The sequence below is a fragment of the Meriones unguiculatus genome, chromosome 11, assembly GCF_030254825.1.
Source record: "Meriones unguiculatus strain TT.TT164.6M chromosome 11, Bangor_MerUng_6.1, whole genome shotgun sequence".
In the NCBI taxonomy this organism is placed as follows: Eukaryota; Metazoa; Chordata; class Mammalia; order Rodentia; family Muridae; genus Meriones; species Meriones unguiculatus.
This window is the reverse complement of record NC_083359.1, coordinates 82,612,467-82,625,320: the sequence shown is the minus strand read 5'-3', so window position 1 is coordinate 82,625,320 and position 12,854 is coordinate 82,612,467. Positions and strand designations below refer to the sequence as shown.

The 12,854-nt window shown below is 43.1% G+C and overlaps 1 protein-coding gene across 14 annotated transcripts in view; it reads right to left on the bottom strand.

Moving 5' to 3' along the window:
• Tnfsf4 (TNF superfamily member 4) overlaps nt 1-12,854 on the bottom strand; it is a 142,863-nt gene that overhangs the window by 35,215 nt on the left and 94,794 nt on the right. The window contains exon 3 of one of the 14 annotated variants that reach the window (XM_060364565.1): nt 3,856-3,895. The exons of the other annotated variants lie outside the window; for them this stretch is intronic. The gene's annotated coding sequence lies outside the window, so the exon portion shown is untranslated. The remainder of the gene's footprint in view (nt 1-3,855; nt 3,896-12,854) is intronic. 14 annotated transcript variants of the gene reach the window in all.

The window sequence follows — 12,854 nt, the reverse complement described above, 5'->3', positions numbered from 1 at the left end:
AGGATGCTTCATGTCCACAAGGACATTTGCTCAGCCATGTTCATTGCTGCTCTATTCATAATATCCAGAAGTTGGAAACAACCTGGACATCCCTTATTAGAAGAATGGAAAAGGATCTGTGATACGTTGATCCAATTGAATATTATTCAGCTCTTTTAAAAAAAATGACATCATGAAATTTGCAGACAAATGTATGGAACTAGAAGAAAAACATCCTGAAGAAAGTAACCCAAACCCAGAAAGATAAAATGGTGTGTATTTGCTTATGTGTGAATATTAGCCGTTAAATAAATGATAACCAAGCTATAATCTGAAGACGCAGAGAGGATAGGTATAGAGTAAAGGACTATGGGATATACATAGCTCTCTCTGGGAGGGGAAAATAGAATAGATTCTAAGAGTATATTAGGGATGGAGAAGGACAGAAACAGGAGAATGAGATGGGAAGGGGGAAAGGAGATGGGTTGAGCGAGAAAATGTGGGGAGAGAAAGCTAGACTTGGAGGGTGCTAGAGAAACCTAGTGCAGTGGAAACTTCCTAAAATATATGAAGGTAATCCTAATTAAGTGTCCAAATAATGAGGAAGACAGAATCCCAGCTGGCCATCTCTTGTCACCAAATGAACTTTCCAGTAACAGGAATGGGTCAGTAACAGGTTGGTTGGGGGGGGAGGGGGCTGGAAATCCCCAAACAACCCAGGCTGTTACCAAGACAATAGATTGCTCTCCACAAAAGACAGCAAGGCTCCATTGCTGAAGACAGCACACACAGAACTCATTGACCATGGGGAAGTAGAGCTGGTCCCCACATAGAGCCTTCACCCCCATGTTCTTTTGGTACAGAAAAGTCCTCTTCAGGGTACCAAAAGAGAAATGTAAACACCAACACATCCAGAAAACCTTTGATCTGCAGTCTGTCCTGCCTCCAAAACTGCTAAGGCAATGGTGGCACAAAGCTTGTGGGAATATAACCAACAAATGTCTGATTTGACTTCAGGCCCTTCTGTGAGATGGAACCATACCCACTACTGCTTGGGTGACTAAGAACTAGAGACTGGATAGCCCAGAAATCTAGTATAACCCAAATACTTCCAGTTAAAAATAAAAAGTAACAATACAATGCCTCCTGATGACATTCTGCTTTACTCATAGGTCAGTGCCTTATTCAGCTATTGTCGGAGAAGCTTCCTCCTGCAGCAGATGGAAACAAACACAGAGACTCACAGCTAGACACTAAGCAGAGAGAGAGATCGATCTTGAAATATACAACTTCAAAGGGATGTGTCCATCTAGTACCACAGTCTAGGAGCCCAGAGAACCCTGAAAAAAGGAGGATGAAAGGAGTGTAAGAGCCAGCGTGGATGGAGGATACCAAAAAGAACAAGGCCTTCTGAATCAACTGAACAAAGCTCGCAAAAACTCAGAGACTGAAGAAGCAAGCGCAGGGCCTACATGGGTCTGCTCCAGGTCTTCTGCATAAATATTACAGCTTTTAGTTTAGTATTTTTATGGGACCCCTGAGTGTATGGACAAGTAAGTCTCTGATTTTTGTGCCTTCTCTTGGGGCTCTTTTCTTCCATTGGTTTGCCTTGTCCAACTTCAATGTGATACTTTTTGTTTACTCTTATCATACTTTATTTTTTTATAATCATTTAGAAGTTTCTTCTTTTCTAACAAGAAACAGATGGGGGAGTAGATACAGGTGGGAGGGGAAGTGGAGAGGTACTGGGAGGAGTACAGGGAGGAGGAACTGTAATCAGGAAGTACTGTATGAGAAAATAATTCATCTTCAATAAAAGGGGAAAAAAAACATTGGGAGGTGAAGCTGTCAGAAGAGAGGGCGGGGCAAGCCTGTTTATCACATATTTAGTGGGAAGTCAGTTGAAGCTTCCAAATAGGGAGTGATTTCAAAAGAGAATTGACATCAGATTTGGGCTTTACAAAGGTCGCTATCTAGCTTGTGTTCAGCAGATAATCTCAGTGAGACAGGTGTCAAAACAGAAAGATGAGTGAGGAGTCTGTCATAGTTCAGGCAAGATGTGAAATGCCTCGAACTCCGGGATGTGACTGTTAAGACCTGGGGTCTCACAGCTCAGGAGTTCAATTGCGCCCTTCCCAGAAACTCCCCCAGACCAAGACTCGTTGCAAAAGCAAGAGGTTTATTAACCATTGTACAACGGGGTCACCCCTGCCGGTCAGCAAAGAGTGGCCCCGGGAGACAAAGGCCTTTAGGTTTTTAAAAGAAAAATTGCGGGAAATTTGAAGTTGCAGTTTTGGCAATTTAGGATTGGATGAGGAAGTTATAAAGTAACTGGTTAGTCTTAGGTGTTCAAGCTTGGCCAGTCCTGCCAAGTGTGGATGCAGCTTCAATTGAAGGTGGGAGTGGTTAGCTCATCCTTGAAGATTAGGGCTGCCGGCTCTTGGCTGGAGGTCAAAAGCTACTCAGAAGAAGTCTAGGTTCGTTGCTAAGAAACGCTATCTCAAGGACAAGGGTCTGGTCCTTCTTTTGCTGAGTGAAGGTCATTGCTTGCTTGCCCCCTTTTTTTATATCTGTCCTCATGGATAGGGTCACATTTCTTCACTCTCTGGAAAGGTACTAAGAGGCTTTAGCTTAACCTGGACCTAAAACTCAAAACTATAGGCTTTAGAAGACATATAGGTTACAAAGTTAGTCTAACCCTTTCATGACAACAGAGGACATAAGTGATCAGATTCAATAGACCATGGAATTTAAGCAACAAGATCAACTGGCATGAAAGGTGAAGAAATCAAGGTGAGCTCTAATCCTCAGGGACTGAGTAACTGTGAGTTGCTACCACAAGCCAAGATTAAAATGCAGAGAGGACATGTACTTGGCAAGCCCAGAGTTTAGTTTTATGCATCTCCTCGTTCAAGCACACCGCGCTCTCCGAGACCTGCTCTCTTTTCCTCATTTCATAGATGAAGAAACAAAAGCAAAGAGTTTGGGGTTACTGGCACCCTCAGTGTATGTGACATTGTCCTTTTTACAATACCATAAGGCTAGGATCACGGATTCTAATTCCAGGCACTATATACTGACGAGATGGCCTTTCTCCACTAATTTCTCTAAGCCCTAATTTCTCTCCTTCTAAATTGAACAGGTTTGTTTGTTTGTTCAAGGCTTGAATGAAAGTTAGTGGAGTATGCAAAACATAGTATATAATAAATGTTCAAGAGAAGTTCACGAATATTCAGCAGCTGTGGTTATCTGCCCAAGATGGGGCCCAGTCATGGATAAGGAAGGGGCTCCTGAGACACCACCTGTTCCTGGAGGTGCTATTGGCAATTAGTGAATGCTGGAAAGGGGAGACATTTGCCTCAGTGTTGGAACTACAATTAAGCTACCCATACTCTTCTAAATAAGCCCCAAGAATGCTCATGCAAGCAATTCTAATTAAACTCAATGGTCGCAAAAGAAATGAAACAAAAGACATGGAAATAAGAGAGGGGGGCTGGAGAGATGGCTCAGAGGTTAAGAGCCCTGGCTGCTCTTCCAGAGGACCCAGGTTCAATTCCCAGCACCTACCATGGCAACTCACAGCTATCTATAACTCCAGATCCAGGGACTCTGACACCCTTACACAGACATACATGTAGGCAAAACACCAATGCACATAAAAATAAATAAATCTTAAAAGGATAGAAAGAAAAGAAAATTTGAAGGAGTTAACATTGCAGCAGTTGATCTTCAAATTGAGACTATGACAACATTGCTATCTTAGAATCACTGCAACCAAAACAAAACAAAAAACAAAAAGATGTGTTGACTTTCACCTTTGGTCCTGGTCTTGCTTCTCACTGTTATGACTGAAGATCAGTATGAGAATCCGCTTACCTGTGATGAGGGGTCTCTCACGGCAGGTTCTGACTGAAACCTGAAATAAAGTCTGACTAAGAAAAGGAGACATTAAGAGCAAAAGACAAGACAGGAAAACTCCACCACACAGGTCTACAATGACCAAAAGGGAAAAGTCCCAACTGTGACTGGGGAAAGTTAGTTGCATCAGTGAAAAACAGCGACACATGCTGCAATCATCACTCATGCCACGTCATAAGAAAATCTTGAAACTCGAAATCCAGAAGGGAAAAGGAAAACTTTCCCTGAGGCCACACAGGTGCAGCAGCCTCCTCCATCGTACCACAGTGTGCCCTAACATAAGGAAGTGTGTGCTGTTTCTCCTTCTCTGTTGGCAAGGGCAGTAAGGAGGGTGAGCCCTCCAGCCAGTCAGTCATCAAAGTGACGTCTTCTCAATGGCTTTTAAAGGTCAGATAAGAATATAGTGGTTGAAATGGGCATGGAAAGCAAAACCCAGGCATGGTGGTATGCACCTAGAATTCTTGCACTTGTGAAGCAAGATGAAAGCCAGAGTTCCAGGCTAGCCTTAGCTACGTAGTGAGTTGAGGACCAGCCTGGGCTGTATGAGACACTGTCATCAAAATGAAAGAACAAACTACTGACATAAGGCATCAGAAGAAGCTGGGTAAAAGCAAGACTATAGACACAACAGAAATGGTGAGTGGTCATGCTGAGTTTTGGAAATATGAGGCCCTTTCCACCTAGATTTCATGCTAGTCTCAGCAAACTCTCTCTTGTTTCCATCGGCTGATGTCTCTGGTTGGAGTCTCCGGTTCCTTCAGTCTGGGAGGGACACTAACACAACAGGACTACCTTTGAATCCTGGCTTGCCATCGCTTCTCAGCCATACTGGAAGAATCACTGGAGGAATTGGAAAAAATGCTTAACTTTTTTAAAGCCTTGGTTTTTCTCATCAGTGAGAGTGGAAGAGAGTATGGTGACTCCTCAGCCTGGTCTCTTTTTTTTTTTTTTGTGTACAAAGGAAAATTGATGTGAAGAAGCTAGGGTACCCTAGTAAGATAAACAGGGACTGTCTCTGACATGAACTCAGTGGCTGGCTCTTTGATCACCTCCCTGTGATGGGGGAGCAGCCTTACCAGGCCACAGAGGAAGACAATGTAGCCAGTCCTGATGAGACCTGATAGACTAGGATCAGAGGGAAAGAGACCCCTATGAGTGGACTTGGAGAAGGGCATGGTAGGAGATGAGGGAAGGAGGGTGGGATTGGGAGGGAATGAGGGAGAGGGCTACAGCTGGGATACAAAGTGAATAAACTGTAATTAATATTTTAAATTTTAAAAAGCTGTGCGCAGACACCTGCAAACTAAGAAAGAGCCTCTGAGGAGCAGATCCCACAGGCACCTTGGTCTTGCACTCCTTTCCTCCAGACCCAGGAGAAAATTGATTTCTGTCAGAGAGAGAGAAAGAGTGGTAGAGGGACAATGATTTCACTTTCTATCCAACCTCACAGAGTTGCTGCAAGGTGACAGTAAGACGTTGCCTGTGAGGATGACACGTGGCTTTCAATAAGCACACTTGCCACAGTATTATCTGGAGTTTCGGTCTCATTAAAACGGGGTTTCTTTTTTAGTGGGACAGAACTTAAAAAAAAAAAAGACTCAAGGTTGAAAAGGTAACTCAGCAGTTGAAACCTTGTCTGCTCTTCTACAGGACCTGGGTTCCATTCCCTGCACTCTCATGGCTGCTCACAATTGTTCATAACTGCAGCTTCAGAGAATCTGATACCCTCTTCTGGCCATGTACAGTAACTGCATCCATGTAAAAGTACACACATGTACTGGCTAGTTTTATGTCTCAAGTTGATGTGTAGATTACTGGAGTCTCAACTGAGAAAAATGCCTCCATAAGATCAGGCTCTAGGCAAGCCTGTAGGGCATTTTCTTAATTAGCAGTTGATGTGAGAGGGGCCCAGTCCGTTTTGGATGATGCCGTCCCTGCTCTGGTGGTCCCGGATTCTCTAAGAAAGCAGGCTGAGCAAGCCATGAAGAGCAAGCCAGTCACCAGCACAACCCCACAGTCTCTACCTCAGCTCCTGCCTCCAGGTTCCAGCCCTTCTTGGGGTCTTGCCCTGGCTTTCATCAATTGGCTGTGATTTAGAATATGTAACGTCAAATCAACCCTTTGCTCTCCAAGTTGGTCATGATGTTCTAACACAGCAGTAGAGACCCTAAGACAACATATAAGCAGGCAGAACACCTATACGCTTAAAACAATAAAATAAAATTTAAAAATAAAAAACCTCAGTGAGAACTTTGTTATAATTCATTCAGTTTCTTTGCTTACTATCACTCTAGAAAAATACATTGAGCATTCCTGTAAAAAAAAAAAATCTAAAGAAGATGATGGAGAAAGTTATCTTAAGGAAGTGGAGAGAAACAGAGAAAGATTATAAAAGTGAATTCAGAAATTTGTTGGGAAAGACAATAATGAAGAGGGCTAGCTGAGAAACCAACCATAACTTAATTCAAGTGTGGGGGTCAGCATCATGTCTAATTGTGGTTTTCTCTTGTGTGTAATTTATTTCTTCTTTTTGCAAACGTCTCCTACGACACAGACAACAAGGAAAAAAAAAAACCATGTATTGACAGGAAGCAGGAGAGGAGAGAGAAACTCTATTGTATGTGCATCTTGTCTCAAGGAGTGTCCAGGGGAAAAAGAGAGGCCTTCGGGGGAGGGAAAGGCGGCAGCCAGCTCAGTGAGCAGATCAGTGGATCCCATAACACCTCAGCAGAGGAAGAGTACAGGAAAGAGGGGCTTGCCTGAGGGGGATGCCCATCAGCTTAGCAGAGACCATAAGGATATGACCCAGCCCACACCCCAGGGTGATTTCCTCTAAACTGAAAATCAGAGAGAACATGACAGAGAGGGAATATAAACTCAGAAGCCTCTGAAACTAAAACACATCAACGTCTTTTTTTCTTTTTCGCAAAGATTTTGCTCTATTTTTATTTTATCATGTGGGTGTGTGGGTGTGTGTGTGCCAGTGGGAACACTGCGAACACTGGTGAAGGGCAGGGATCTCGAGTCACCCGGATCTGGAGTTGCAGGCAGTTGTGAGCCAACTGATGTGGGTACTGGGACTCAGAATCAGTTCCTCTGGGAGAGCACTAGGAGTCCTTAACTACTTTGTCATCTCTCCAATCCTTCATCTCCTCTTTTTTTTTTTTTAACCCATGCTATCGCCCTGGTTCCCACACTCATGCACTCATGGGTAGATCTTAGTGAGGAGAGCTATTCTTACTGAGTTCTTTGAAAACCCCGCTGAATACTTTGCATATGGTAACTTGTTGAGTCACCAAAAACATCAAAACAACGAGGAAACTGGGGTTCACAAAGGCCAGATGACGTCTTCAGAGTCACACACTGAATAGCGGGGCCAAAATTCAACCTCTGCTTCTCCCTGATCGCAATGCTCGCTAGCGTCACACACGGGCTGTAGTGGAGAGTCACGAGGCTGAGGACATGGGTGTGGCCTACTATATGGAGCAGCAGCAGGTGGAGGCAGAGCCTCAAGACAGCTCTCCTACCCAAACCCTGGCTCTAGCCAGCCCTGTCTCCACTGCCAGTTAAGCTTTCTGTCCACCAGGTCCTTTGGTACCCCTTTGCAATTAAGTGTCCCATCCTCCCACCATCCCCCATCCTCTCTTTCTATCTATACATTAGCCCTCATTTCTGCCTTTAATTCTTGCCTGTTCTCACTGTAATGTTTTTGTTTTTGTTTTTGTTTTTTTGCAGAACAATCTCTTTGTTATCCATAACAACTGAGAAGTGAAGGTCCTGTGCTGAAAGGTTAGCTAAATACCACTGGTAATGTTAAGATAGAGGTCTCCTTTCTCCACCCTCACACTGAAAGAGGAATTTGCAATGAGAAAGAGAAGTCATTTCAGGTGCATACACACCTCCTTTTCTTACTCTTTGGACATCTAAATGCCATCAACACTCTATTTTCATAAGTTAATGGTGGAATGAGAACTTCATTGAAAAAAAAAGATAAAGTATAAATTATTCCCCAACTCTCCATGGAAAGCTTCTATGTGGCAAAGAAAGCAATCAACAGCATTGTGATCAGACTATTCCCTGCCCTAAGTTAGTCTATATTATGTGAAACTGTCCTTTAGGCTGTGCCTTGCCCTTGGTGACTTCATTTTACAAAGCAGAATTTGACATCACGAGGTACACATAAATAACACTGCTTGCCCAGCACCAACCAAGATGCACTTAAAAGTAAAAAGTCTACCTTGTGTGAAACTGGCCATTAGGCTGTGCCTTGCCCTGGGCCACCTCATTTTACAAAGCAGAATTTGAAGTCTTGCTGGTGTATCTAATTACCACCACCCTCCCAGGACCAACCAAGAGGCACTGAAAAGTAAGAAGTTACCACTTAGAAACTCAACCAAAGTAGACTAGAAACATGTGGGCACGTGAGAATATTAAAACCACATCAGAAAAACCAGGCCCAAGAACTTATTCAACAGACAAATGAAGCCCCCTTCCTCCTCTCCCCGCCCCCAAAAAAAAAACCTCTGTGTGCTGAACACTTGGTCACCAAACTGTTGGTGTTATTGGGGAGTGATTGGATCTTAGGGTGCTACCTTCACGAAAAGCAAAAACATCTTAGAAATCATGTCTTATAAAAATACACAACTTACATTTTCATTATCTTTCTGCCTCTTTTGTTCATGAAAAGTATTGATAGTTTTCAAAATCTACTCTCATCAGATACCAACTTGATTATCTTTCAGTGGTACTCAAAGCAAAGCATTTATTAGATGACTACTGAAAAAGAATCACTTCTCATCAGAGAGAAAAAAATCCAGAAGCCCTAAATACATTTGATACGGCAAGCGGTATGCTACATATATGTAGATGCAGACAACATGCTATCCAGTCACCACTGACATACTTGGAGGAAAAAATGATTTTTTATTAGTGGAAAAATAACCTCAATTTACTAAGTTTACTAAAACTGCTTCGTTCATTTAATCATAACTTAATAAATATGTATTAAGTACCTGTTTCGTATCAAGCATCACTCTTTTTTTCATATTGATTTGTTTATTTATTTGGGAGGACATATACGAGCTGCGTATGTCCCTGTCCATGTGTCTGTGTGTGTGTGTGTGTGTGTGTTTCTGTGTCTGAAGTTTAGTTGGCAACCATCGTGGTCAGTTCTATCCATCCACCTTGTAGGTTCCAGGGATTAGGAGGTTTGGCGGCAAAATCCTTTACCTACTAAGGCATTTCACTAGCCCCATACCAGGTACCACTTTAAGAAACAACAAACAGGAAAAGACTACTCAAAATCCAACAAAGTAAATAATGTAACAGGTAATTATTAGAATTATAAAGAAATACAAATACAAGAAGAAGTGAAAGAGTGAGTGAGTAGGGAGCTGGGTGATATGAAGAGGAAATTTGAGAGCATCAAGTGTTATATTTCTGAAAGATAATCGGGTCTATGGTATGCAAGCCTCTGTCTTCATAGTAGGTTTTTACATTTTCTATAATATTCAATACGATTCTATAGAGATCTTTTAAAAACTGAAAGTATCCTCAACAAAACCAAAATTCATGTTCCTCGTTACTGAGGACAACAGTCTTGAAAATGAAGCTCCCGAGACTTATAGTTTAAAGAGAATGAAAACTTTCAGAGTAGAATAGAGAAGACACATGTAGAAATGTCTCAGTGCCAGAAACTGCAAAACTTGTGATTCATGTGAGCTAGAAGAATGTACTCTCCCCGTGGAAGATTTATTTTTAAGGACACTTACCTCTTTAACAAACACCTTGTTTGCCTTTGCATCTACCCTGTCCGCAACTTTAACTGGCTTTGTGATCCTTTCCTTGAAAAACTCCGCGTTTTCACCTCTCTCTGTCCTCCTCCGTTGTGAATCTGGAAATTCAGTGAGCGTGCCATGGCTTGAATGGTGTATGGAAATTTCCTCCCCCAAACAAACTAGTCAGTGGCTTTGGAATTCAGCTGCACTCTAATTATCAGGACATGGGCAGAACCAGATTGTGTGTGCTTGTGTGTTCAAAACACTCATCTCATTCTGGAATGATCACCTGGTTATACTTTTCAGCTTCAGTTGCTCCTTTTTTGTCCTATACCTCCAAACTCCAAGCAATGGGGCCAGTATGTAGATCCAGGACCATTAACCTACTTGGAGACACCCCTCTTTAGACAGGACAGAAGAGATGTAGACAATAGCAGGGTATTGCTTGAAATGAATTCCTTCACATGGATATAGGGAACAGAATTCTTTTAGTGAAATTAATCGTGTGTCTTCAAAGATGAAGAATCTCTCCATGTGTGGCTCTCGCTACAGAAGGATGCAGAGACAGCAAGAGGTGATGTTTCTGGGTCTGAAGATGGAGGAAGGAGCAGGAGCCAATGAACTTGGGCAGCCCCTAGCTGTTATAATGGAGAATTCTGGCTCATGTCTCCAGGAGGAAAGACACCCTGCCCTCACCTTGATTTAACCCAGTCAGACTCCAGGCAAAGTTCCTGCTTTGTGTTCTTTTCCGGCCCTGGATTTATGGCAAATTGTTGAAGCAACCATAGAAAACTGAGACATCCCCAGTAAGGGGGACAGGAATTGTTTCTGATATGAACTCATGAGCTTCCCCTCTCCCCTGAGGGAGGAGCAGCCTTGCTAGGCCACAGATAAGGACATTGCAACCATCCTGAAGACACCTGAGAAGCTAGGGCCAGACGGAAGAAGAGGAGGACACCCCCTCTCAGTGGACTCGGAAGGGGGCAGGGAGGAGATGAGGGAGGGAGGGGAGGATTGGGAGGGAAAGAGGGAGAGGGTTACAGCTGGGATACAAGTGAATGTATAAAATTATTTCAAAATAAAAAAATATTTAAATAAATAAAGAAAAGAAAACTGAGACACATTCCTTGTTTTTGGTTTTTGGCAGTTCCAAACTAAATACGCATCTATCCAACCCCAAATCAAAATGAGGGAAGCAAAAAACAGCTTCCTCCTGACAAGAGTGTTTCCGTGGCCTTTCGTTGTCCCCATCTTTACCACTGCCCTCTCCCACCACTTTCTCACCCCTCCCCCACAAACTCAAAAGAACCTCTGGCTCCTTTGACTCCACGTGTCAGGATGCATCAAGACCTGTCCACTCTCTCCCTGTCCCTGTTTTTCACCTTCCTCTGGTGAGGTGCCCTCATCCATGTCTCTGCTTTTGATTTCGTCCTCTTCTGCCTCCACTCTCGACAGTTTTAATCACGTCACTGGGGAGTAAGTTCAGCAAAGTGAGTCCGGATGAACGAAATGGGTTCTTGACTGTGTCTGAGAACTGAGTCTTGCATCTGCAGTGCTAGCTGGATGATGCCACAGTTCACAAACACAGTTAGACGCGCAGAAGCGAGAGCTCTGAGCCAGACAGGGGTGACAGACAAACATAAGCTCTTAATTCAGTAAATTTACTAGGGAGCACCTAGAAGTTCCAGCTTCTAGGAGGCGTGTGGCTGTGTGTACATATTTTACTTTACATAGTGCAAAGTAACTATGTGTTACTTATAGTTAAGCACAGTTAAGGAACATACAGTTACTTTACACTGTGATATAGAGTGCTGTGAAGATACAAAATACAGAGAAACTATAATACAGAATTTCGTGGTGCTATAAATGTCATATGTGTGTGTCTAAAGAAGTAACATATTTATAGTCCATGGTACATCTCAGTTCTGTCCCTCTGCGTCTTTTCTGGCCTGTATTACTTTAGAAGCCCAATGTGATGCTAAGATACAGCTGGAGTGATCTTAACTCCATCCACACGATGACTGGTATGACTTGTAGGGTATCAACAGTAATCAAACAAAACTTGACAGAACACTTTGCTTTTGCGGAAACGTAAGAGGAAATAAGTGGACAGACCTAGGTTACAGTCCAACTTTAATCAAACAGCTGCTTTTGAAAATGTTTACTGCCTAAGCAATCACTGCTCGCTCATGCATGGTTTTATAGATATAAATCTTTTTCATTAAGAGGAACGGTGGCTGTTCACCTGTGGTACTAGTTTAAAAGTGGTGTCTACCTTTTTATTGTTTTAAAATAAATACATTAAAGTCACACGTGCACTGTTTTCACACTTGGACTCATTCAAATAATTCCTCCTTATCCATTACCGCAAAACGTTTGTAAGCTACTTCTGCCTTTATTTGAGTCAGGTAATCAAGCTCACACAGCAAGCGCCTTTCTTTGCTGAGCTGTCTTGTTTGCCCGAGAAGTATCTTAAGCTGAGACTAAGTCACACTTAATACTAAGAGCTTTTAACAAGTACTGAAAGGGGGAGGGAGGTCTGGGATTGGGTCCTTGACATTTTTCTAACTGTTTGTGTGATCAAGCTGTTCTGGAACAGGATACTGTGGAGCTCAATGTGAGTGAGAGATGACATTGGCTTCCTCCTGCAGCTCTCTGTGCTGGCCCCAGAGAGCAAGGCTTCACATTCTTCCCACGGCAGCTGACGCTTTAGTGAGGGTTTCACACTGTTTCCTCCTTTCTCTGGAGGCTTTCATGCTGCACCCATACTGCAGGAACAAACCCCAGATCAGAGGGTCCAGATCAGAGGATTCTTGCAGGGTCAGGAATTGGACCACAATTCCCAGAATGAGTTGGGCCTCAGAAGTCTTGTTTTCTAGGCAAGCACTCTACCACTGAGCCACATTCCTGTCTTAGGGTTTCTATTCTGTGATAAGACACCATGACCAATAGCAACATGGGACAGAAAGGATTGATTTCACCTTATGCTTCCAGGTAACAATCCATCACCAAAAGAAGTCAGGGCAAGAACTCAAACAGGGCGGGAACCCGGAGGCAGGAACTGAAGCAAAACTATAGAAAAGTGCTGCCTACTGGCTTGCTCATCCTGACAACACCCTCAATCACCATCTCAGGAGTGGCACCTTCCACGGTGGTCCTGGCTCTCCCACAGCAGCCATC